At 44.9% G+C, this 24,805-nt stretch overlaps 1 protein-coding gene across 6 annotated transcripts in view; it reads right to left on the reverse strand.

Moving 5' to 3' along the window:
- Positions 1-24,805, reverse strand: part of ARMC9 (armadillo repeat containing 9) — a 152,034-nt gene that overhangs the window by 41,328 nt on the left and 85,901 nt on the right. The gene's annotated exons all lie outside the window — the stretch shown is intronic.

Genomic DNA, 24,805 nt, shown 5'->3' on the forward strand with positions numbered 1-24,805 from the left:
CGCCTGGGTGGCTCAGTCGGTTAAGCGTCCGACTTCGGCTTAGGTCATGATCTCACAGTCTGTGGGTTCAAGCCCTGCGCCGGGCTCTGTGCTGACAGCTCAGAGCCTGGAGCCAGCTTCAGATTCTGTGTCTCCCTCTCTCTCTCTGCCCCTCCCCTGCTCGCTCTCTGTCTCTGTCTCTCAAAATAAAATAAAGACATTAAAAAAAAATCACGACTTACTGACAGGACATTTCTTAAGTTCTCCGGTTTTGAAAGTCCGTATACTGTATAGACAGAGGCGAGTGGCGGCCACGGTTTTCCTAAGAAACACTACCATCAGTGAAAAGGAAGCGGAGGCATGTCGGGACTTCTGAAATGTAAAGAGCGCACGTAAAATGAGCCGGGCCAGTTGAGTCGGAAAATGCAAGTTAACAAAGAGAAGCAAAGGCTTAATTCAGTGCTATTCAATCCGTTTGCGGCAGCACTTGGGAAACTATGTGCAGAGGGAGATTTGGGCAGGCAGAGGAAAGCGCTAGATGCGGTGGGAAATGTAAGCAGAGAGCCTACCAGAAACGATGCTTGCTGATAGCGGGGCCCTTGCTCTACTTTCTCAGTGGGTGCCAAGTGGATTGAAACCACTGAGGATGTCGAAGAACTTTCTGAGACGGAGAAACCCAGGAGACGTTCCTTGATAATTAGAGTGTATGTGGGTCTACTGGGAGCGAAGCAACGACTTTCCATTAGTTTCCGCCACTTTAGATGGAAAGAGTTTTACTCTCTGCGCTCTGGTGTGAGCGGCTGGGTGCCCGGGGCCGGAAGGCACCCTGTGAAAACACAGCACCAGCCACACTGCTAACTTTTCCCAGCTGCTTGTGAATTCCAAATTAAACATATTTTGAAATCTACTTTGTGGACCAAGGAGCTGACGGATAAGGAAACGCTTCAAGAATAGATGCCTCATTAGGATGGGTTTTAAATACCATTGTTGGGAGGAATTTTACTAAAATTACGGGTCTTTATGTACTTGAGCAGAATGCATCAGATTACTAAAGGGGCAGCTCAGTGATAACTGATTACTTCCAGAAAATGAAGAATGCCTCATAAAAAAGGCACTTGAGCTGAGATGAATTTAGATGTTCTAATACGAAGCTTCCCCGTAGCAGCTCGGTGATCTTATGACACTACAAGATTCTTAACTGGAGGCTTTAGATACATAATACTCCAGACAAACCAGATTCTGAGCAATTGGCCTGAAAACAAAACTAAGGTTGACCACACTAAATGCATTTGAAAACTCAGATTCTTCCAGATATAATGTGGAGAGCAGAATGTATTCAAGTGGTTTTACGTATGACAAGTGAAAGTATCAAGTGTGTTTTCCACTTGAAATAATTACAAGACTTCTACCAGCAGTTTAAATTTGAGACACCTTCTCAGAACACTGAATTGTAAATCTCACTCTTTGTGAAAATGAGGGAAAATCACTCCACGTGGGAGAGAAAGGGTGGATCGAGGTAAGCGGGCGGGCAGCGTAATGAACATATTTCCCCTAGTGGCATGGACACTTTCTGTTTCTGTGCTCTGAGTGTGTGCCCAGGACTGCGGATGCAGGTAGGTCCTGGATCCTGGAGGACTCATCGTGATGTTGAGAAGTGGTTCTAGACAGCAACTTCCTCATTCAGACTGTATCCTGGGGTGATGACAGCTGGTCTAACCACCAGCTCAGTTCATAACAAACCACATGATAGATAGAAACCAGAGAAAACCCAACACCCTTTACTTCCCTGATTTATTTATTTATTTATTTATTTATTTATTTATTTATTTATTTGAGAGAGGGAGGGGAGGGACAGAGAGAAAGAATCCCAAGCAGGCTCTGCATTGTTAGCACAGAGCCCAACGCAGAGCCTGATCTCACAAACAGTGAGATCATGACCTGAGCCGAAACCAATTGAATCGGTTGAATTGGATGTTCAACCGACTGAGCCACCGGGTGCCCCTCCCTGATTCTTTTAATCCATTGCTTTAGCTGCTCAAGTTGCTTGCTTAAACTTTTTCTGAAGTCTAAGTCAAAACGGCAAGATATATGGAGAAGGGGGCATAGTTGTTCTGTGAAAAGCGAGCTTATTCCGATATGGAGAACACCGCATCAGAAAAGGCTTGGAGGCTTCATAGGGCTGGAAGTCAAATACCGGAGCCAACGAATGGCAGAGCAGGGGCCGGAGACCCATGCCTTACAGAGACAAGTGGACTCGGGTAACCTGAACTGTAGTCCCTTCTAAACAGGGGTCCCATGAGTATGCTCAGGAGGTGGGGGGCTCAGGGGAGCAAGAGACCCCAGGACCAAGCCTGGGTGTGCCACCGAATGGGAGTGAGCAAGGGTAGGGCTCGCCAACAAGAAACCCCCACCCCAGAAGTGGAAACCACGACCCTGACATAACGAAGGTGTTTTCTTATGTGTCAGCAAGAATGTCATAAGGAAAAAACTATTATTCAATAAACCACATATGTTCTGAACATTAGGTAAACCTTGAAGTCCTCATAGAATCTAGACGAAGGAGATTAGACAAGTAAGACTCTGTCAGTGTTTCTAAAGTCCCCAGAGTGAGGTGGGGACAGAGGGCAAGGTAGGAATCTGATTTCATTCAGTTTTTCAGGAAAAGTCTCACAGGCCCGCTGTTGCTGGAAGTCTGCACTGGCAACAGGCTCCTTCCCCTCTGTTGACGCACGAGGGTGTCCACCTTCTCTTCTTGTTCTCCACCCCAGCTCCACCCTGGCCACCCGCTCACCGGCCTCAGTGCCAGCTCTGGCCGGGCTACACATGATGAGCCCTTGCTCTGGAAGACTCTGCACTGCTCCAATCCAGCCTGCTCTGGATTACGATGTTAATGTTAAAACCAGCTAACATGTGTCCAGTCTGTGCTAGTGTTTTACAGGGATTATGTCATGTGATCCTTGCAACCAACTGAAGAAATGGGTATTTATATTCCTCCTTTATAGATGAGGGCACTGAGGCCTAGAGAGGTTAACCAACTAGCCCAAGGCCACATAGTTGGTAAGTGATGGGGCAGGACTCAAACCCAGGCAGTCTGATTCTTGAACCACTTCCTCCATATTCAGATTTAGCCAATCGCTGTCCCCTAGTCAGTAAGCACCTGTCATTTCCTAGGGTCTCTGGGAGAGTACTGAGAGGCTTCTGTGCCTGGCCCCACCCATTCCCTGTCACCTTGGACGTGGAATGAAGATATGGGCAGCACACAAGACACGAGATAAGAATCTGACCCAAGACCCCAGTGAGCTGCAACAATAAAGTGACCTGCCAAGGAGATACCTATCAGAGAGCAAGACAGGGTCCTAGCCTGGCTTTACCACCACCCCCACCCAGCTTTTCTGGGTTAGATTTACTCTGCATGACTCCAGAAGGAGGAGAAAGTGGGTACTGTCTGGACAGAAAGGAAGAAAAGGAAACTATCATTTTCGTGTGTCCATTATGTGCCACAGATGAACTCATTATCTTTATTTTTATAGATGAAGAAATAAGCCTAGTAGTGAAAGAAAAGATAAAAGTAGACTGGGGTTTCAGTGAGCAGAGCTTTGAATGCCACTGTTAGCACTTTATTAGGTAATGGGGAATGCAGAAAGTTTTTTTTTTAAGATTTTATTAATTTTTGTGAAGTTTATTTATTGAGAGAGAGAGAGAAAAAAAGAGAGCAGTGTGCATGTGTGGGAGAGGGGCAGAGAGAGGGGCAGAGAGAGAGAATCCCAAGCAGGCTCCATGTGGACAGCGGGGCTTGAACCCACAAACACTGAGATCATGACCTGAGCCAAAATCAAGAGTTGGACACTTAACCAAATGGGTCACCCAGGCGCCCCAAGATTTTATTTTTTTAAAGTCATCTTTAGGGGTGCCTGGGTGGCTTAGTCAGTTAAGCGTCCGATTTCGGCTCAGGTCATGATCTCGCAGTTTGTGGGTTCAAGCCCCACGAAGGGCTCTGTGCTGACAGCTCAGAGCCTGGAGCCTGTTTCAGATTCTGTGTCTCCCTCTCTCTCTGACTCTCCCCTGCTCACGCTGTCTCTCTCTCTCTCTCTCTCTCTCTCTCTCTCAGAAATAAATAAAACATTAAAAAAAAATAAAGTCATCTTTATACCCAACATGGGCCTCGAACTCACAACCTGGAGATCAAGGGTCACATGCTCCACCGCCCAAGCCAGCCGGGCACCCCCCAGAAGTAATTTTTAAGAGGGAGCACGTAAATGTGTAAATGAGTTCAGCCACTCTGGAGAGCAGTATGGCAGGATCTGGTAAAGGTGAGACTCTCATACCCGGGGACGCAGCAAGCCAAGGCCTAGAGGAGCATTCGCACGTGCAAGGAAGCTCCTGGCTGCACTGTGGGAAACACAGGAGCAGCTGGCTGTCTCACAGGAAAGAATAGATAAAAGCATCCAAGGGAATGCCAGGCAGCAGTTAAATGGATGAACCAGGCCACATGTATCGGTGTGGGTACATCTCTTAACACGTAACATTACATGGAAAAAACAAATTGGTAAATGATGCATAGAGGATGATGCTGTTTATGAAAAGTTAAAACCCATGAAACAACAGCGTATTTGTTTACGGAAACATGACAATATTATAAAAGCACAGAATCCTCCGTGGAACTGTGAACCCAACTTCAGGACAGTGGTTGATTCTTGGGAGAAAGGGAGGGGGTAAGGGATGGGCCCACTGCTGTCTGTTGTATTATTTTCTGTACTTTCTGGAAAGATTAAAATGTTCCCCAATTTGAAATCAAGTGCTCGTGTCCCTGCCTGCCCCAAGCCCTGCTGTAGGGAGATGGTCTGGTGGCCACATGCAGGTCGGGGAAGAAAGAGATAGGGCTGAGCGATCAGCAGGGCACGGAGATGAGGCTTAAGCAAGGATGTGGAGCAGAAGAGGAAATGAACAGGAAGATGAAAGTGACTTCAGAATGATGAGCTACAGTTTCTGGGAGATGATGACAAGGTATGAGTGATAAGGACAATCGCAGGTCACTTAGCCGTTTAAGGAGCCTGGGCGACTGGACACGCCGGCCATTTGCTTCCCTCCTGGTTTGTTAGTGCTCACATGCGACTTAGATCGTCTTACCGAGTATGTATCACATGGGTTAGACGCCGGCTTGAGTGCTTCTCCCGTCAGGGCAGCCAGCGACTGGCCCGCTTAGAGAAACTGACCCTTGTACATGGCAGTCAGGACCCCAACAAGCGGCTCTGCTTCTAAGATGGGTGATGGTTTTTTTTTTTTAAGCTGCAATGCCTCCTCAGCCCAGAATTCAGTGCCTCAAAGCTCAGTTCAAGTACAGGAAAGCCCAGCCCCATCGATAACTTACTGAATTCACCTGGCAGTTTTATTTTTCATTCTGAAGCAGTAAATGGGCACCCTTTGCACTTAATGTGAGAGAAGTGATAATGTGACTTCTCATAAAATCTCTTCTAACAGTTTCCTTCCTCTCAGAATAAATTAAGCTTGCGTCCTTCTCAAGGCCCTTAGTGATCCGACCATTGCTACTTTCTCTGCCCCAAATCCTATTCTCTCCCTCTCTCCTTGTTCCTAGAACACCCAAGGATGCTTCTGTCTCAGGACCTTGACATTTGCTGCTCCTACGGTCATGGGGCCTGCTCCCTCATGCCTTTCCCACTTGACTGTCCTTCAAGGCCCTGTCATGTGACATATTAAAGCTCCAGCTGCTCATTTGTTTAAGGTCTGCTTTCTCCCGATAGAGTATCTATTTTGCTTACTGCTGTAAACTGGGGCCTAGAATAGTGCCTCTGGGTGTCTGGTAATAGGAGGTGAGTAGGTCAGGCAACCCCCTCCCCAGAAACCAAGTACAAAATGTGACAGATCCATTAAAAACCATCACTTCAGAATACTGGCAAATGACCAGGGGCAGGCAGCAACCTGAGAGGTGCTGGCTCACTGGGGAGGCTCTCTTGCAGCCGGCAAGCATGACGTGTCTATGGTCCACTGGCCCGGGGGAGTTCCCGTCTATTTGGGGCAGTGAAAACCCAGTGCTTTACCAGCTGAAGGTGTGGACTTGGTACCACGTGGCAGAGCAGCCAGAAGCTAAAGAGGGGCATCTGGGAGCGAGGAAGCCACAGAAAGACTGAGATCAGACACAAATCTCCACACACCTCTGACTCCCTGCTAAGCTACAAATATAGGCAGAAGGCCCCAGGGGCGGGGGACAGTGAAAATTAAAGGTTTGGGGCAACTTGCAAATTTTCTGCACTTTTAAATGCGTTCCTCAACCTACACAGTTCAAGTGGCAGCAGGTGGAAATCTTCCCGACTTCAGGTGTGTAAGCATCATCTCTGACTGGCTGTCAGACTATGCAGGGAACCCTCCAGAGTGGGGACAGTGGCGGAGAGGCCACTGGTCATAGACCACCAGGGAGAGAGACCGCACGGCCAGAGGCCAGGCAGGTTAACTGTTTACTGAAACAAACAGCACAATGATACTCAGGAGAACAAAACATAATCTGGAATCGCCACAACATATTATCTAGATGCCTCGTTTTTAGCCAAGAGCATTACTAGACGTGGCGAAGAAACAGAAAAGTGTGGTCGGTTCTCAGAAAAATAAAGTAGCCAATAGAACTAACTTTGAGTAGGCTCAGATGCTGGACTTCTCGGACAAAGACTCTAAAGCAGCTATTATGAAAATGTTGAAAGAATTTAAAAAAAAACATGCTTAAGAGTTAAAGGCAAATATACTAAAAATGAGTGAAAAAACCCAGAAAATCTTGACTGGGAAATGGACCAAATGGGATTCTAGAACTGAAAAATACAGTAACTGAAATGGAAAACGCAGTGGACGGGCTCAGCATCGACGTGAGATGGTGGAAGAATCACTTAACCGGAAGACAGAGCGACAGAGGTATCCGGCTCAAAGAACAGAGAGAAAAAACACTGAAGAAAAATGAAGGAAGTCTCAGGGATCTGTCAGATAGTATCAAATATTCCAGTGGATGTGTAATTGGATTTCTAGAAGGAGAGGGGAGAAAGGGGCAGAAAAAAATGCTTGAATAAATAATAGCTGAACACTCCCCAAATTTGGTGAAAGACCAAGATTTATAGACCCAAGAAGCTCAACGGACACTAACCAGGAGACGTACAGAGAAAACCACACCCTGGACACATCACAATCAAATTGCTGGGATCCAAAATTAAAAACAAAATCTCAAGGAGCAAGGGAAAAAGAACCCATCAGGTAGAGGGACACAGTGCAAAGTGTTACGATGAACAAGACAGTTGGCTTTTCCTCGGCAACACTGGAAGCCAGAAGACAAAGCGCTGGTGTGTTCAAAGCGACAGAGAAAAGCCTGTTGGCCACGAGACCTATATCCAGGGAAGTGAGCCCTCGGAGATGAAGGTGACGGAAAGACAACTCCAGATATTGAAAAACAGAATTTGCCATCCACGGGCCTAAATTACCAGAAATGCTCAAGGTAGTGCTTCCTGCGAAAGGGAACTAGTATCACATGGAAACTTCATACAGGAAGGAATGAAGAGCTGTGGAAATGGTAAACATGTGGGTGGAGACACAGATACATACTTTCCCCGAATTTCTTTAAAAGACGTGTGACTATTTAAAGCGAAGAGTTGTAATATCAGCTCAGTAACAAATATAGATGGAGTATATATGGCAACAGAGCACAAAAGAGGAACAGAAATGTAGCCATACTAGTGCGAAGTTCTCTTTTACCAGAAATAGATGAGTATTGATCAGAAGTAAACTGTGGTAAGTAAAATATGCACCCTATAACTCCTAGAACCAAGTTAAAAGGAAGAAGGCTAATACAGTTAAAAAGCTAAGCAAGTCATTAAAATGGTATACTAAAAGATAGTTGTTTTCATTTAAATATTTTTTTAATATTTATTTATTTTTGAGAGTGAGACAGACAGAAGCATGAGCTGGGGCAGAGAGAGAGGGAGACACAGAATCCGAAGCAGGCTCCAGGGTTTGAGATGTCAGCACAGAGCCCCACACTCAGCACACACTGAGCTACTCAGGTGCCCCCAAAATATCTGTTTAATATGAAAGGCAATGTGTATAAAGAAGGTGAGAACAGGGGCGCCTGGGTGGCTTAGTCGGTTAAGCGTCCAACTTTCGCTTAGGTCATGATCTCGCGGTTCGTGGGTTCGAGCCCCGCGTCGGGCTCTGTGCTGACTGCCAGCTCAGAGCCTGGAGCCTGTTTCAGAGTCTGTGTCTCCCTCTCTCTCTGACCCTCCCCTGCTCACGCTGTCTCTCTCTCTCTCCTAGAAATAAATAAAAATATTAAAAAAAAAAAAAGAAGGTGAGAACAGAGGAATAAAAAGATGACATAAATAGAAAACAGCAAATAGCAGAATTAAACCCAATTGGATAATTGCATGAAATATGACTGAATATTAAACAAAATACATTTCTTTAAAAAATTTTTTGAGAACGAAGTTGGAGGACTCATATTCCAAAACCTACTCTAAAGCCCCAGTAACTAAAATCATGTGCTACTAGCACAGACACGGACATATACTCAAGTGGACAGAAGTGGGAGTCCAGAAACAAATGTTTACGTTTATGCCAATTAATTTTTTTTTTTTTTTTTTTTACAGAGGTGCAATTTGACAAAGTAATTCAATGGGTCAAAGCATAGTCTTTTTAACAAATGGTCCTGGGTGAACTGAGTATTCATGTGCAAAAAGAGAAATTTAGAGGTTTATCTCAAGCTAAACATGAAAATGAACTAAGAATGGTCCTGGATCTAAAGGTACGAGCTACAGTTACAAAACTCTTAGAGGGAAACACAAGAGAAAATATTTGCAGAATTGGTTTAGGCCAGTGGTTTTCAAATAGGTGTGATCTTGTGCCCTCCCAGGGGACACTTAGCAATGTCTGGAAACATTTCTAGTTGTAACAACTCTGGAGCGGGGAAGTAATACTGGCATCTCAGGGGTAGAGGCCAGGGATGCTGTGAAACGTCCCATACAACACACATGATGGCCTCCACAGCAACGCTGCCTCTCCCCAAATGTCAATAGTGTCATGGCCAATAAGCTCTGGGTGGGGCAGAGTCCTTAGATTGTGACAATAAAAGCACAGACCATTAAAAAAAAAAAAAAAGATAAATTCCACTTCATTAAAATAGAAAGCTTTTGTGCCTCATTTTTTAATTTTAATTTTTTAATGTTTATTTACTTTTTTTTTTTTCTGGGCCATTTCTTTCTTTTTTTTTAGAGTTTAAAATGTAGTCTTATTTTTGTTTTTTTATTTTTATTTTTTTACAAATAGTTTATTGTCAAATTAGTTTCCACATAACACCCACTGCTCATCCCCACAAGTGCCCTCCTCCATGCCCATCCCCCCCACCCCCCCACATCCATCAGTCCTCAGTTTTTGTCAGCATTCAAGAGTCTCTCATGGTTTGCCTCTCTCCCTTTCCCCCACCATTTCCCCCCTTCTTCTCCCCATGGTCCTCCTTATTTACTTTTGAGAGAGAGAGAGAGAGAGACAGAGTGTGAGTGGGGGAGGAGCAGAGAGAGAAGGAGGCATGAATCCAAAGCAGGCTGCCAGCGCAGAGCCTGACATGGGGTTCAAGCCCACGAACTGTGAGGTCATGACCTGAGCCGAAGTTAGATGCTCAACGGACTGAGCCACACAGGTGCGCCGAAGCTTTTGTGCTTCAAAACACACCATTAAGGAAAGGAAAAGACAGGAACGTGAAGCTAACAGGACACTGTATGTTCACAATCCTGGAATTAATATAAAGAACTTAATAAAACAAAATGAAAAGACAAGCCACATGTTGGGAGAAAGTATCTGTAAGTCATGTATCAGAAAAAGGATCCAAAGTATCCAGAATATATAAAGAATTCTCACAACTCAATAATAAGACAAACAACCCAGTTTTAAAAAATGGGCAAAATATTTGCACAGTTACCTCACCAATGATAACACATGAATATCTACTGTTATAGTTGAATGGTGTATCCCCCACAAATATGTGGAAGTCCTAACCCCCACCACCTCAGTGTGACGAGAAAAACGTTTGTTCTACTGAGTCGCTACCTGCACATCATATAGTGTAATAACTCTACCCACACCCCGAGTCTGGATGTTTAGATAAGGACTAGAGTTTAGGATTCCTGCCATAAATTCCTGCTTTGCTTTTCCCAGGTACCTTAAAAAAATTTTTTTAATGTTTATTTATATTTGAGAGAGAGAGAGAGAGAGAGAGAGAGAGAGAGAGAGAATCTGAAGCAGGCTCCGGGCTCTGAGCTGTGAGCGCAAAGCCGGACACAGGGCTCAGGCCCATGAGCTGTGAGATCATGACCTGAGATGAAGTTGGACACTTAACCGACTAAGCCACCCAGGCACCCCTCGCAGCACCTTTTAAATTTCCCACTTAACCACTTAGAGTGAAGTCTGAGGAAAGTTAGTGGCCTCTGCTCCAACCACCTTGTAAGCGGCAGGTACTAACCAGCCTGCTTGCTCTCCCCTGTCTGCTTGTGACTTGGGGCAGGGGACTGCCCTTCCCCTGGCTCACTGTCCAACCTCCTTGATTTCTGGGATCTGTAAGTAATAAATCTTAGTAATAAGTAATAAATTGGAGGGTGATCTTAATTCGAAATAGGGTGGCTGCAGATGTGATTAGTCAAGATGACGTCACACTGGAGTAGGAGGAGCCCTTAATCGATTACTATATGACGATGTGGAGACACGGTAGATACAAAGGCCGTGCGACAACGGGGGTGCTGACTGAGGTGTGCAGCTTCAAGCCAAGGACCGCCCAGGACTTCCAGAAGCCCCAGGAACTAAGAGAAAGGCATGGAATAGACCCTCTCCTAGAGCCCTGAGGGAGCACAGCCCCGCTGACACCTTGACTCTGGACTCGCAGGCTCCAGAACAAGAGACAATACATTTCTGCTGGATGAAACACACTAGGCCACTAGGATGGCCATGACTAAAACAATAGACAATAATATTGGGGAGGGTGTGGAGAGGCTGGAACCCTGAACACTGCTGGGGGGGCCTAGGATGTAGCAATGGGTACAGCCACTCTAGAAAACCAGTCTGTCTGTTCCATCAAAAGGTAAACGTAAGTTTGTTATATTATATGACCCAGGAGTTCCACTCTTGAGTAGTTACCCAAGAGAAAGGAAAACGTAAGACCACAGGAGAGTGATACACAAATAGCAGCATTATTTGTAAGAGCTAAGAAAAGTGGGAACAATGCAAATGTCTATCAACCAGTGAATGGACAAACAAAAAAGTGGTATATCCATATGACGGAAATCTAGTTAGCCACAGAAAGGAATGAAGTACTGCTGCGTTCTAGAACAGGGTTAAACCTCAAAAGTGCACTCCATGAAAGCCACCAGATGCAAAAGACGACCTGTTCTATGAAATGTCCAGAAAAGGCAAGTCTGAGGGTGTTTGCGTGGCTTGGTTGGTTGAATGTCCCAACTTTTGACTTTAGATCAGGTCATGATACCAGGGTCATGGGATTGAGCTCCATGTCAGACCTGCACTGGGCCTGAAGCCTGCTTAAGATTTCTCCCTCTCCTGCCCCTCACCAGTTCACACTTCCTCACTCTTAAAAAAAGGAAGAAAGGAAGGAAGGGAGGGAGGGAGGGAGGGAGGGAGGGGGGAGGGAGGAAGGAAGGAAGAAAGAAAGAGGCAAATCTATACAGATAGAAAGCAGATCGGTAGTTACTTGGGGATTGGGGGAAGGGGAGGGTGGGCAGAAACCCCTTAGGGGGTGATAAAAACATTCTAAAATTGAATTGTGGGGACAGTACTGCAACTCTGAAAATTTACTAAGAATCATTGAGTTGTACACTTAGGAAAGATGAATTTTTTAAAGTTTATTTATTTTGAGACAGAGAGAGCATGTGCATGCATAAGCAGGGGAGGGGCAGAGAGAGAAGGAGAGAGAATCCTAAGCAGTCACTGTGCTGTCAGTGTGGAGCCTGATGTGGGGCTCAGACTCACGAAACGTGAGAACATGACCTGAGCCAAAATCAAGAGTCAGACACTCAACTGAATGAGCCACCCAGGTGCCCCAAGATAAATGTTATGGTGTGTAAATTATACCTCAATAAAACTGTTTAAGTGTTCATGGATGCACTAAATAAACAATCCAGTCCAAAGCAAAGATTGTCAGACTGGATAAAAAAACCAGAATCCAGTTATATCCTATCCATAGAGAAGCATTTTATTATTTTGTTTTTTTAAAATTTATTTTTGAGAGAGAGACAGTGTGAGCAGAGGAGGGTCAGAGAGAGAGGGAGACACAGAATTTGAAGCAGGCTCCAGGCTCTGAGTTAGCTGTCAGCACAGAGCCCGACGCAGGGCTCGAATCCATGAACTGTGAGATCATGACCTGAGCCGAAGCCAGATGCTCAAGCGACTAAGCCACCCAGGTGCCCTGAGAAGGACTTTATTATTATTATTATTATTTTTATTTTTATTTTTTATTTATTTCTAGGAGAGAGGGAGACAGCGTGAGCAGGGGAGGGTCAGAGAGAGAGGGAGATACAGACTCTGAAATAGGCTCCAGGCTCTGAGCTGGCAGTCAGCACAGAGCCCGACGCGGGGCTCGAACCCACAAACTGCGAGATCATGACCTAAGCGAAAGTCGGTCGGACGCTTAACCGACTAAGCCACCCAGGCGTCCCAGAAGGACTTTATTATTAAAAACACTTTTTTAATAAATGTTTTTTCAAGTTTAGGGGCACCTGCGCGGTTCAGCCAGTTAAGCGTCTGACTTCGGCTCAGGTCCTGATCTCAAGGTTCATGAGTTTGAGCCCTGTGTTGGGCTCTTGGCTGACAAGCTTGGAGCCTGGAACCTGCTTCAGATTCTGTGCCTCCTTCTCTCTCTGCCCTTCTCTCATTCACGCTCTGTTTTTCTCTCTCAAAAATAAATAAACATTAGGGGCACCTGGGTGGCTCAGTCGGTTAAGCGTCCGACTTTCACTTAGGTCATGATCTCGCGGTTGTGGGTTCGAGCCCCACGTCAGGCTCTGTGCTGACTGCCAGCTCAGAGCGTGGAGCCTGTTTCAGAGTCTGTCACTCCCTCTCTCTCTGACCCTCCCCTGCTCATGCTGTCTCTCTCTCTCTCTCTCACATAGAAATAAATAAAAACATTACAAAAATTTAAATAAATAAACATTAAAAAATTTTTTTAAGTTTATTCATCCATTCTGAGGGGGAGGAGGGGCAGAGAGAAGTGGGGAGAGAGAGAATCCCAAGCAGGCTCTACACTGTCAGCATGGAGCCCAACATGGGACTCGAACCCACAAACCATGAGATCATGACCTGAGCCGAGATCAAGAGTTGGATTCTTAACTGACTGAGCCACCCAGGTGCCCCTAAAAAAATTTGTTTAAACATAGATTTAAGTAATCTCTACACCCAATGTGTAGGCTTGAACACACGACCCCGAGATCAAGAGCCACATGCTCCAGGCGGCCCTAAAGAATTTTTTTTAATTGAAGTGTTAATATTAAATTCGTTTCAGGTGTACAACACAGTGATTCAACAATTATACGCAGTATGAAATGCGCATCATGATAACTGCATTACAGTATTATGGACAATATCCCTATGCTGTACTTTTCATTCCTGTGACTGCTGAGAAGCGCTTTAAATTCAAAGACACAGACAGGCTGGAGGCAGGAGAATGGAAAAAGCTATACACCAGCAAGCGGTGAGCAGGGGAGAGCTGCAGTGGCTATATTAACATCACACAGACAAGACAGGCGAGGAACATTCAGAGAGACCAAGAGAGTATTTCACAATGATAAACAGGTCAGCCCTGTGCGATGACATAACAGTTACAAACATGTATGCCGAAAACATAAGAACTTTAAAATAGGTGACACAAAAGTATGGAATTGAAAGGAAAAATAGGCAAATCTATAATTATCATCAGAGATCCCTATATTCCTCTCTAACTCGTAGAAATAGAAAAATCAGTCAAGATATAGAAGAGCCCCAGGCATATAATAGGCGCTCCACAAGCGTTTGTTAAGTGGATGAATTCTCGCTAAGCCTGCTTCTGTGAGGTTCCCAGGGCAGGGTCAACTTGGACGATGCACAGAGGAGCTACCACTGATGATCTGGGCCAAGTGCAATGCTCTCATTTACTCCTGACAGCACTGCTCTCTGGTTGTTAGGAAAAAATTAAGTTTCTGAAATTAAAAACTGAAGGTGAACCCCAGTAAGGCTGGTAAAGTAGGAAATTTGGATTGAAACGGGCAGTTGGATTTTCCCATGTTGGGTAAGGTTTAGATGGTAATAAATGGCAATTTAGATCGCTAAAACTCTTAACTTCAATTGGAGAGAACTTCTTGGTTTATTGTGGGTTTTTTTTTTTTTTAATTTTTTTTTTTTAATGTTTTATTTATTTCTAGGAGAGAGAGAGAGACAGCGTGAGCAGGGGAGGGTCAGAGAGAGAGGGAGTCACAGACTGAAGCAGGCTCCAGGCTCTGAGCTGGCAGTCAGCACAGAGCCCGACGCGGGGCTCGAACCCACGAACCGCGAGATCATGACCTAAGCGAAAGTCGGCCGCTTAACCGACTAAGCCACCCAGGTGCCCCTATTGTGGGTTTTTTTTTCTTTTGCTATAAAAGGTTATTTTGTTTAGTGCACAGAGGCTACTGGTGTGTTCTGAGATGGCTCTCACTGTGGGGGACACAGCACCCCCTACTCCAGCAAGCAACCCTTTGCAATGGTGCCTTGCAAGCCCTCCGTCGCGGAGGTGGGTGCACATCCGTAACCCCTCCAGGTGGGGCTGGCTGTGACTCTGACAGGTGTGGCAGAAGTGAGCCCCAGGCAGTTCCAAGGTCTCACGAGGCCTGGAGGCTTCTGCCTTCAGCCTCTTGGAAGTTGGTGACACCGTGCTGTGAACGTGCCCATCAAGCTCATGGAGGAGGCCACACGGAGAACACGCCTTTCCGCCAGTACCAACTGTCAGACTGCGAGGCCACCTCGGACCTTCCCGCCCAGCTGCCCTCCAACCAGAAGCACCCTGGGGAGCGAGCCCAGTGAAACCAGCCGAGGACCCGCCCAGCCGACATGGGATAGGAAGCAAAAGGCTGTTGCTTTTTTAAGCTACTAAGATTTGGGGTGCTTTGCATCAGTTAGCTAACTAACCTAACTAACCTAACCTAACTGCCGCGCCCTCAAACATAACATTTGGCAAATGGACCAGACTCGGAGCATATCCTACTATGTGATTCCATTTATTTATTTATTTATTTATTTATTTATTTATTTATTTATTTTTAATATTTTTATTTATTTCTAGGAGAGAGAGAGAGAGAGAGAGACAGTGTGAGCAGGGGAGGGTCAGAGAGAGAGGGAGACACAGAATTAGAAGCAGGCTCCAGGCTCTGAGCTGGCAGTCAGCACAGAACCCGACGCGGGGCTCGAACCCACGAACCGCGAGATCATGACCCAAGCGAAAGTCGGATGCTTAACCGACTAAGCCACCCAGGCGCCCCTGATTCCATTTAGATATATTTCAAAACCAGAGCCAGAAGCTGGGGGTGAGGGTGGGGTGGGGTACTGCTAAGATGTGGGTTCTAATGAGCTGGGTGGTTCTAAAAGGTACGGGCACTTTGTGAAAATTCCCCAAGGCCTGAAGCAGATGCCTCTGCCTGGCTACATTCCTCTGGAGGATTCCCTGCAGAGAGAAAACGATCAGCATCCTTGCACACCTGTCTGCTGTGAGCCCTTAGCCAGCAGATCCTGTCCGCAGCCTCTGTGGGCCACGTATCATGCCAGGTGGCAGGGGTGCCCTGGAAAACAAAGCTAAGCTAACACTGTCCCTGCCCCGGTAGCACTTAACAGTTAATTCACTCCTGGGGAATAAAAGGTAGTGTGAATAAACAGCAGCTAAAAAAAGACAAATTAAAAAAAAAAAAAGAAAAAAGAAAAAAGAAATAAAAAGAGGAGTGCCTGGGTGGCTCAGTCGGTTAAGCGCCTGATTCTTGGTTTTGGCTCAGGTCATTATCTTACGGTTTGCGAGTTCGAGCCCTTTATTGGGATCTGTGCTGACAGTGCAGAGCCTGCTTGTGATTCTTTCTCTCTTTGCTCCTCACCAGCTTGGTCTCTCTCTCTTGCTCTCTTTCTCTCTCCCTCTAAATAAATAAACTTAAAAAAAAAAAGATGAATCAATCATGAAAGATAGGATCAAAATAAATACCATAATGTAGCACACCAGCGCACCTGGCCAGCCAGTCAGTGCAGTGTGTGACTCTTGATCTCAGGATTGTGAGTTCGAGTCCCAGGCTGGGTATAGAGATTACCTAAAAATAAAATCTTAAAAAAAAAAAAAAAGCTGCCAAATGAATTGCGAAACTAATTCTCTGTAGTGTGGTTCCCACAGGACTTTCACTTTGCTTCTGGTTTTTTTCTATTTCAAGTAAGCTTACTCAACGTTTCCTGTCAGAAACATGACTGGCATCTATTTGACTGCTCTTAGCAGCAGGTCATGGAGACGCCATGCCCAGCGAGGGCTTATGACGGTCAGTTCCGTAATTCTTGTCATCTTACAAAATTTACAAGTCTTGCCTTGCTCATTGTGCTCACTAGAACAGAAAATTGCTTCTCTTTCTAAGTTTTACATAGCATACGTATCCAATACATATTTTTTAATTTCAAGTTTTCATTTAAGTTGCAGTTAGTCAACATTTCAGTATTTTGTATAACATATGTGGTAGATGGAATTTTGATACAAGTGGGCTCAACTGGAGTCAAAGAGACCCTGAGCCCTCACAGCCAAGCGGCAGTGACCAAGCGAGGGGGCCTCAGCTACCACCTAAACGTAATTCTGAGGCTGGAAGCAATGGCCAGTCATGCACCAGTTTTTCTCCAGTTATATTCCCAGACCCAGACACTAGGTATTTTTTTCTTTTTCTTTTTTTTTTTAAGTAGCCTCCATGCCCAACGTGGGGCTTGAACTCACAACCCTGAGTTCAAGAGTCAAATGTTCTACCAACTGAGCGAGCCAGGCGCCCCTAAGACACTATTTCTAGGGGCCTCAAATTGCAGCTCAGGTCATGATCTCATGAACCCTGAGATCGAGCCCTGCGGGAGGATCTGTGTTAGTGCGGAGCCTGCTTGGGATTCTGTCTCCCTCTCTCTGTGCCCCTCCCTACCTTGCTCTCTCTATCTCCTTCAAAATAAATAAAGATAAACTTAAAAACCTCTGTGATCATGTGAAAAAGACGTGCACTGTTTGATTATTTGTGAAAAATTAAATAAGAGAAAGAGAAGTTTGTTGTAGAGCACTGGTTGACCTTTTCTGCATCTGTTTCCATGGCAACAGATGTCAGACAAATAGGGTTTGCAAAAGCCTCAGAATCATGAGGTGTCTCGGAGCCCTCACCCTGTTTTGAGACTTCTGATGTCTATTTCCATAGAAACCAGAGTGGAAATGAGGGCAGTAGCCATGAGTCAGCCTGCTGGGTGGTTCATCCCAGCCAAGGTCTGAGAGCACAGGAGCCATGTTATAGAAATAAACGAATTTAGAACCATAAAAAAAAAAAAGCAAAAGCCTTAATTGGGAAACACTGGTTCCTTTATTGACTTGGTTAAATAATGGAAAGGTCCTGCAAGTAACCGACACAGACAGACACTTCTTGGCTAATTAGGTAGCAGGGAAGTACAAGCACATCTGCACCATGCCAAGCGTGCGGACCACAGCGGGTGATCCATCAGAGATGATCTGTGGCGAGCCGCTTGCTGTTGGCTCTTTGGACACGTACAGCTTCAGGTGGCTGAAGCGTTTTACAGGTTATATATGAAGGGGGCAGAAGAAAAGGAGGTCACGGCGCAAGCAGGCAACAGTATGTCTTTGTCTGTGAAATGCAAGGAGATGAGGGGAGCCTGGGTAGAAACTGACTGGTTCTAGGCCCCATTGCTTTCTGTTCTAGCTAGACCATGGTAGGCACTTCTCCATTTATCTATTCAAAAAATGTTTATTTGTTTTCAGAGAGAGAGCAAGAGCGAGAGAGAGAGCGAGCAAGCGCGCGTGCAGTGCACAAAGAATCCCAACCAGGCTCCATGCCGAGCATCTCCATGCTGCACATCTCATGACAAGATCTCATGACAAGATCACAACCTGAGCAGGTATCAAGAGCTGGACATTTAACCGACTGAGCCACCCAGGCGCCCCTGCACCTCCCCATGTAAAATCCAGTTTCACCCTGCACAGGACACACACCTCCTGGCCGTGCCCCATTGTTTCAGGCACCACCATCTTCCCAAGGTCACCCCAGCCTTCGGTTCTAGTGGGCACTCGTGAGGGTTCTGTCTGCAGAGACTCCCTGCACAATGCCTCCCTGCTGCCGGCCAGCTTAACGTCACTCCCCACCTGAGCCCAGAGTGTGCAGCTGTGGGGAGGTGGGGCATGCGGTGGTCCATGGGCTTGGCTTCCAACCTCGCTTCAGCTAGTTACTGCCTGTGTAACCTTGAGCAAGTTCCTGAATCTCTCTAAGCTTTGGTTTTCTCGTCCAGTACACAGTGCTGGTAACAGAGACTTCTTGACAGCAGGAGTATGAAGAATAAACAGAAAACAGCGTGTAAAGCTCTTGGTCCAGTCCCACACATAGTAACTGCTCAGAAAATACTGCCTGTCAAGTAGTTCTAAGCTTTACGGATCTCCAGTTAACACGAACACTGATGCCAGATTAATCTTCCTGGTGCACAGCTCTGTTCACACCCGCCCTGGGCATACGACAATTCAGTGGCTCTCCATTTTCTGCACTCTGGCCACACAGCACTGTGGCAGCTGTCTCCCACCTCCTGTTTGCACAGCCCATGCTGAGGCCAAAGTGAGCCATCCTCACTGTGCTCTGGGCCCGTGCCATTCCTTGGCCTGATGCCCAGCTCTCTGCAGTGGAGCGCTGGACCCTAATGGCTCTAGCACCTCTCTCATTTGCTAAGTTTCTTCCTCTTGTTTTTAAATAAAAGTTCTTTTCAAAGACTCTGGCCTTTTATCAGTTGGGGTCAATACGAAGGGGATTAGAGTGAATCTTACAACCAGATAGGATGATGAGGGTAATTGTCCTGGCCCTGGAGCGCAGGTGGCAGCAATGGTGAGCCGAAGGAGTAACTTGGAGGGAAGGTTTGAGACCATGTAAGGTCCCTGGGGCTCCTTTACACCCTGGAGAGTCCATTTCAGGGAGATGAGGCTAGAAGCCAATTCCCAGAGATGGTGAAAAACTCAGTTGGGAGCACACCTTTCAAAGGCAAGCCGACCAATCCAGAGCCCACACCCCAACCACCTGCTGTTATCAGGCTCTCACACTCGGGGCCATTATCCACCTGCCCTAATGACCCCAGGACCACATGCCCGACAACCAGGTACAGCCCCTCAGTGCCAGAGCCTAGGGAAGCTATTCAAACCAGCCGATCCTAAACCTGCTTACCGGGACTCACTCATTCCTTCCTGAGGAAACCACAACAAACGCTCTTGGCTATATTTTCCTTTGCTCCGTCTGCCTCGTGACTGACTCCGGGGCTTCCCTGCGTAGCCCCTCAGGATGTGGCATGGCCCTGGCTCTCAGGAACTGTAACAAAGTATGTTTTCAAAGGCACTTGTCTTCTGATCTCTTACCCTTACTGAACCTCAAGTTTTCCATAAATATACCGTATTCTAAAACACCTGAGGCCATATCCTTATCTAGGGCCCCCTCTGTGGCACCCACGCTGCCACCACAGCCAGAGATGGAATGCCAAGTGCAAAAATGCCAGTAGATGTGGTTCTGCATGGCCAGGCGTGGTGGGCTTGGAGCTGACGCCGGAGGGGATATTGATGATGACGACGACGAACATCATCATCATCACGCCAATAATAATGAGAGCTAACGTTCAGCCAAGGGCTTACGTTGTCCCAGAAACTGCAAAGAGTGATTTGATGTTAACTATCCCTTAGTGATGCCAGAACACGCGGGGATGTTACAGAAACAACCGATGCAGCGCCATTTCCTGCCACCTTTCTTTGGATACTACTGTTTCCACCCAGGGCCTTGTTTGGTGACATGCATCTAAAGACAGTATCATGCTGAGTTCTATGTTGAAAATGACAAGAATTTGTATTTTTAAAGGAACAAGACCCAGGTTTCTGCTTTCTGCATGGATGTTGCAGGGAATAAGAGTTTCAAAAAAGAAAAAGTCTAGCCCTTCTGTGTCAGTCACACACATGAGATGGTCACTGGGTCTGAGTTCACTGTGGCCACCTTGCCATCCTCCTTCTTGTACCTGAGCAGCCGCATTGCCTCTGGAGAGAACATGCAGGTATCCCTGGGCTAGATGAATGCAGTGGGGGCAGAAGGACTGAGAAGGCAAAATAAAGCGAAACCAAACTACATCCAGCCCTTAGGAATAGATGAAGGAACTCCCTTATCCATTTTACAAACCAAAGTCAGTGTAAATGGTAAGTTTTTTTAAATGTTTATTTTGGAGAGAGACAGAGAGACAGAGTATGAGCAGGGGAGGGGCAGAGAGAGAGCGAGACACAGAATCTGAAGCAGGCTCCAGGCTCTGAGCTGTCAGCACAGAGCTCGACACGGGGCTTGAACCCACAAACCATGAGATCATGACCTGAGCCAAAGTCGGAAGCTTAGCCGACTGAGCCACCCAGGCGCCCCTTTTCATTACATTGTAATACTCAAACTCATAAAGATTGTACAAAACAAAATGGTAAACCAGTGGTTCTCAAAGTGGGATCTGGGGAAACTTTGGAGACCTTAAGATCTCAGGGGGTCCATGAAGTCTAAACTATGTTCACAGCTACAATATACTTCTATACTATAATTTATAAAATATAAAATATATAATTATTTTAATAGTAATAATACTTGCCTTCTTTACTTTCATTCTCTTATGATACAGTGAAATTTTCTAGAGCTACATGACATGTGATGATATCACTCTGATAGCTAACAGAATGTATGCTTGAGTATTCTTGTACTTTCTAGAAGCTTCTAAGGCTCAGGGTATAAATATGTGCTCAGTTCTTCTCTTGTGCTTTCACTAGCTATCTTGGTCACATCTACTATAACTGATACAACTTCATTATCATTCAGTACATTATTATTTTGAAGTCAAATCTTTGCTTGCTCTCATGTGGAAACAGGCTACAAGGAGACTTACTGTTTTATTTTGGAATAGTATTTTTATAATTTTTTCAAGACCTTTTCTAACTTTTTAGATTTTCGTTAAAGCCATTATTTTAAAATTTAAGAATTATTTATTCTAAAATAAAAGAAAAGTTGTTTATACAGTATTTTTTCTTATATTTTTAAGGATGGATCGTTGGCTTAAAAAGGGAGATCGGAGGCCCCACTTTCTCAACCCATAGCTGCACCATTTGTATGAAAAGATGCCGAGAACAACGAAATGGACTTATCAGGAAGTCCTCTGGCTCATGGAAGGGAGGGATGTATTCCAAAGAAGCTGGGCAGACTTCAAATAAGAAATGGAATTACATGGAAGCTATCTTCCCCTCAGTTTTGTAGATGTCAACAGATTGCCTGATTGTCTTATGTGACAAAACATATTTGGATGATATTATAATGACAGTTAAGGATAATTGAGGTATAATGGATTTGAATATTTTAAACATAGCTGTGATGAGTTCTTTAAAAGTCAAAAATTCAAAATTTGTCTTAACTTTTTTTCAAACTGAAATTAAAAAGCCACTGAAGCTGTGCAATGGGTATACAGGAACTCTGTATTATTTTTCTCTGCGCATCTAACACTATCCTCCCCCCAAAATTATTAAAAAAAAAAAACCAACAGCAGAGTCACTGAAGAACTATGAAGGGTAATTGTTGTCTTAGTTGAAGAAACAGACCCAATAGTCTCAGAGAGCTTACACTGCTGAATGGGAAGTTAACAAAAGAAATTACAGTTTGCTACTGTCCCATGAAACAGTAGCACCTCAAATCAAAGACGAAGCTGCAAACGTGAAGGCTGTGTTTACACATGTCTCGTCTGCAGAAGTATGCCTGGACTTGCGATTTCGCTTATATTCATCCAGTATCAACAGTAACCAGTCATCAAATACTTTTGCATAGAGATCTTTTTTGTTGCTTGACAACAAACACAAGTGTTGCCAGATGAAATATTTAATGTATTGACTTTCATGGTTTATCCCAGGACACCTGTGCTGACATTTGCAGTGACGGAACAGAGGCAACAGAGGGTAAATCCACCGGTGCCTTAATTAGGCGGGGCCGCCAAACTCGAGTAGCAGTCTCTACCGCCATCCTGGGTCACTAGACAGACGGATAGATAGATAGTTGGATGAATAGATGGACAGACAGAAAAATTATAGAGCAATGACAGAAAGATGTTAGAGTTTCACTGAAGAATGTCCTTGATGAAGCAGCAGGAATTTGATAAGTTGAGACTCTGGCGGACCATCTTTCTAACATTCTGTGTGACTACATGGGATATATATAGTGGTTATCTTGAAAAACATTTGTGAGATTATCTGAGCTGCAAGCCTAACCAGGCATTTGTTTTAAAGGAACATCGTTTTTCCTTGAAAGAAAAATAGACAAACTATGGTTTTTCAGACTTGGGTGTTGGCAGACATTTTCTCAAAGATTAATGCGGTGAGCCTGTTACTTCAAGGAAAACAACTGGTAGTGTCTATTATCAATAATAAAATTTGAACTCTCAAGAGAAAACAAACATTTTAAAAAAGTTGCTCCTGATACTGTGAGCTTAATAGCTTCCCTAACACCCCAATACCTAAAGGCTTTTCTTTTTTTTTTTTTTTTTTACATTTATCTATTTTTGAGAGACAGAGCACAAGTAGCGGAGGGGCACAGAGAGAATGAGACACAGAATCAGAAGCAGGCTCTAGGCTCTGAGCTGTCGACACAGGGCCTGACACAGTGCTCGAACTCACAAACAGTGAGATCATGACCTAAGCCAAAGTCAGATGCTTCACCGACTGAGCCACCCAGGCAGCCTCTAAAGACTTTTCTGATGAGATCGGAGGCAATATTAACTAATGCAGCTTCTGGATGTTTTGTAATGAAATATGGCCACATTTGGAAGAACTGCAAAACTGAAAAACCATTATTTCCCAAATGGCCAATGCATGAAAATACAAAATCATGCACGGGCATAAACTAGGCAGGATCCCAGCAGGAATTGTGATATAAGAACTTCCAACAATCCATTCCTCCACAAAACCAATGAAAACACTGGCAAAACTGTTCAAATCAAAATTTTCAGAACCCTGGAAATTAAGCACGACCATCTGAGGGGTGCTTACTCAAGAAATAAAAAAAGGCTAATTGTCAGTAAGAATAGCAAATGTTGTGGCATTTACACCTCCCTAGTCCTCTCTCTCTCTCTCTCCAGCTCCTTGAAAACCCCCAGCCCTGTAATCAAAGTGAAAACCAACAGCCAAGCAGTCACTGGAAGGAGCAGATGGGCTTCAAGCTTCCCGAAGGCCCCATTCCAAGAGAGCCGTCACTATGTGCCTGTCTGATAAGTCCTTGGGAACACCTCTCATGGGGCTTATCTTTATTTGATCTGAGAGCTTGCTCAGTGTCAACAGCCTTGTCCTCAAGGGCTCGTTGAAAACACACTCATAAATGGCCAGTGGGTCAATGAAGAAATCGCAAGGAAAAGTAGTAGATATTTTGAGATAAGTGGAAATGAAAACATAACTTCCCAAAACTTATGGGATACAGCAAAATCAGTACTCCGAGGGAAATTCATAGTGGGGTGTTTACATATATATATATGTATGTATACCTACTTTATACTGGTTGAGGGTGTGCCCAACAGCCCATGCTAGGTGAGCTGGGCGTGTACCTCTGCCTCTCTCTGACAGATCTGCCTGTCAGATCTCTCTCTCTCTCTCTCTGTTTTTATTTAAATTCCAGGTAGTTAACATACAGTGTCATATTAGTTTCAGGGGTACAATACAGTGATTCAACACTTCCACACATCACCTGGGGCTCATCACACGTGCCCTCCTAAATTCCCATCACCTATTTCACACCCCCACACACATCCTTCTAGTACCATTAGTTTGTTCTCTATACTTAAGAGTCTGGTTTTTAAAAAATTTTTTTAAAGATTTTACTTTATTTTTTAAAAAGATTTTATTTGTAAGTAATCTATACACCCAACATGGGGCTTAAACTCACAACCCTGAGATCAAGAGTCACATGCTCTACCAACTGAGTCAGCCAAGTGATCCAAGAGTCTGTTTCTTGGTTTGCCTCTCTCTCTTCTTCCCCTTTTCGCTTGTTTGTTTTGTTTCTTAAGTTATCTGACTTATTTTACTTAGCATAATACTCTCTAGGTCCATCCATGTCATTGCAAATGACAAGATTTCACTCTTTTTTTTAATAATTTTTTTTAAAGTTTACTTATTTTTGAAAGAGAGACAGAGTAAGTGGGGGAGAGGCAGAGAGAGAGGGAAAGAGAGAATTCCAAGCAGGCTCCTTGCTATCAGCATGGAACCCAATGTGGGGCTTGAACCCACAAACCAAGATCATGACCTGAGCTGAAACCAAGAGTCGGACGCTTAACCGACTCAGCCACCCAGGTGCCCCAAGATTTCACTCTTTTTTTATGGTTGAATAATATTCGTGTGTGTGTGTGTGTGTGTGTGTGTGTGTGTGTGTGTTTGTGTGTGTGTATCACATCTTTATCCATTCATCAACTGATGGACAGTTGGGCTGCTTCCATAGTCTGGCTATAGTAAATAATGCTGCTATAAACACAGGGGTGCATGTATCCCTTTAAATTAGCATTC

Source organism: Hyaena hyaena, unplaced genomic scaffold (assembly GCF_003009895.1).
Source record: "Hyaena hyaena isolate Hyena2069 unplaced genomic scaffold, ASM300989v1 scaffold_86, whole genome shotgun sequence".
NCBI lineage: Eukaryota > Metazoa > Chordata > Mammalia > Carnivora > Hyaenidae > Hyaena > Hyaena hyaena.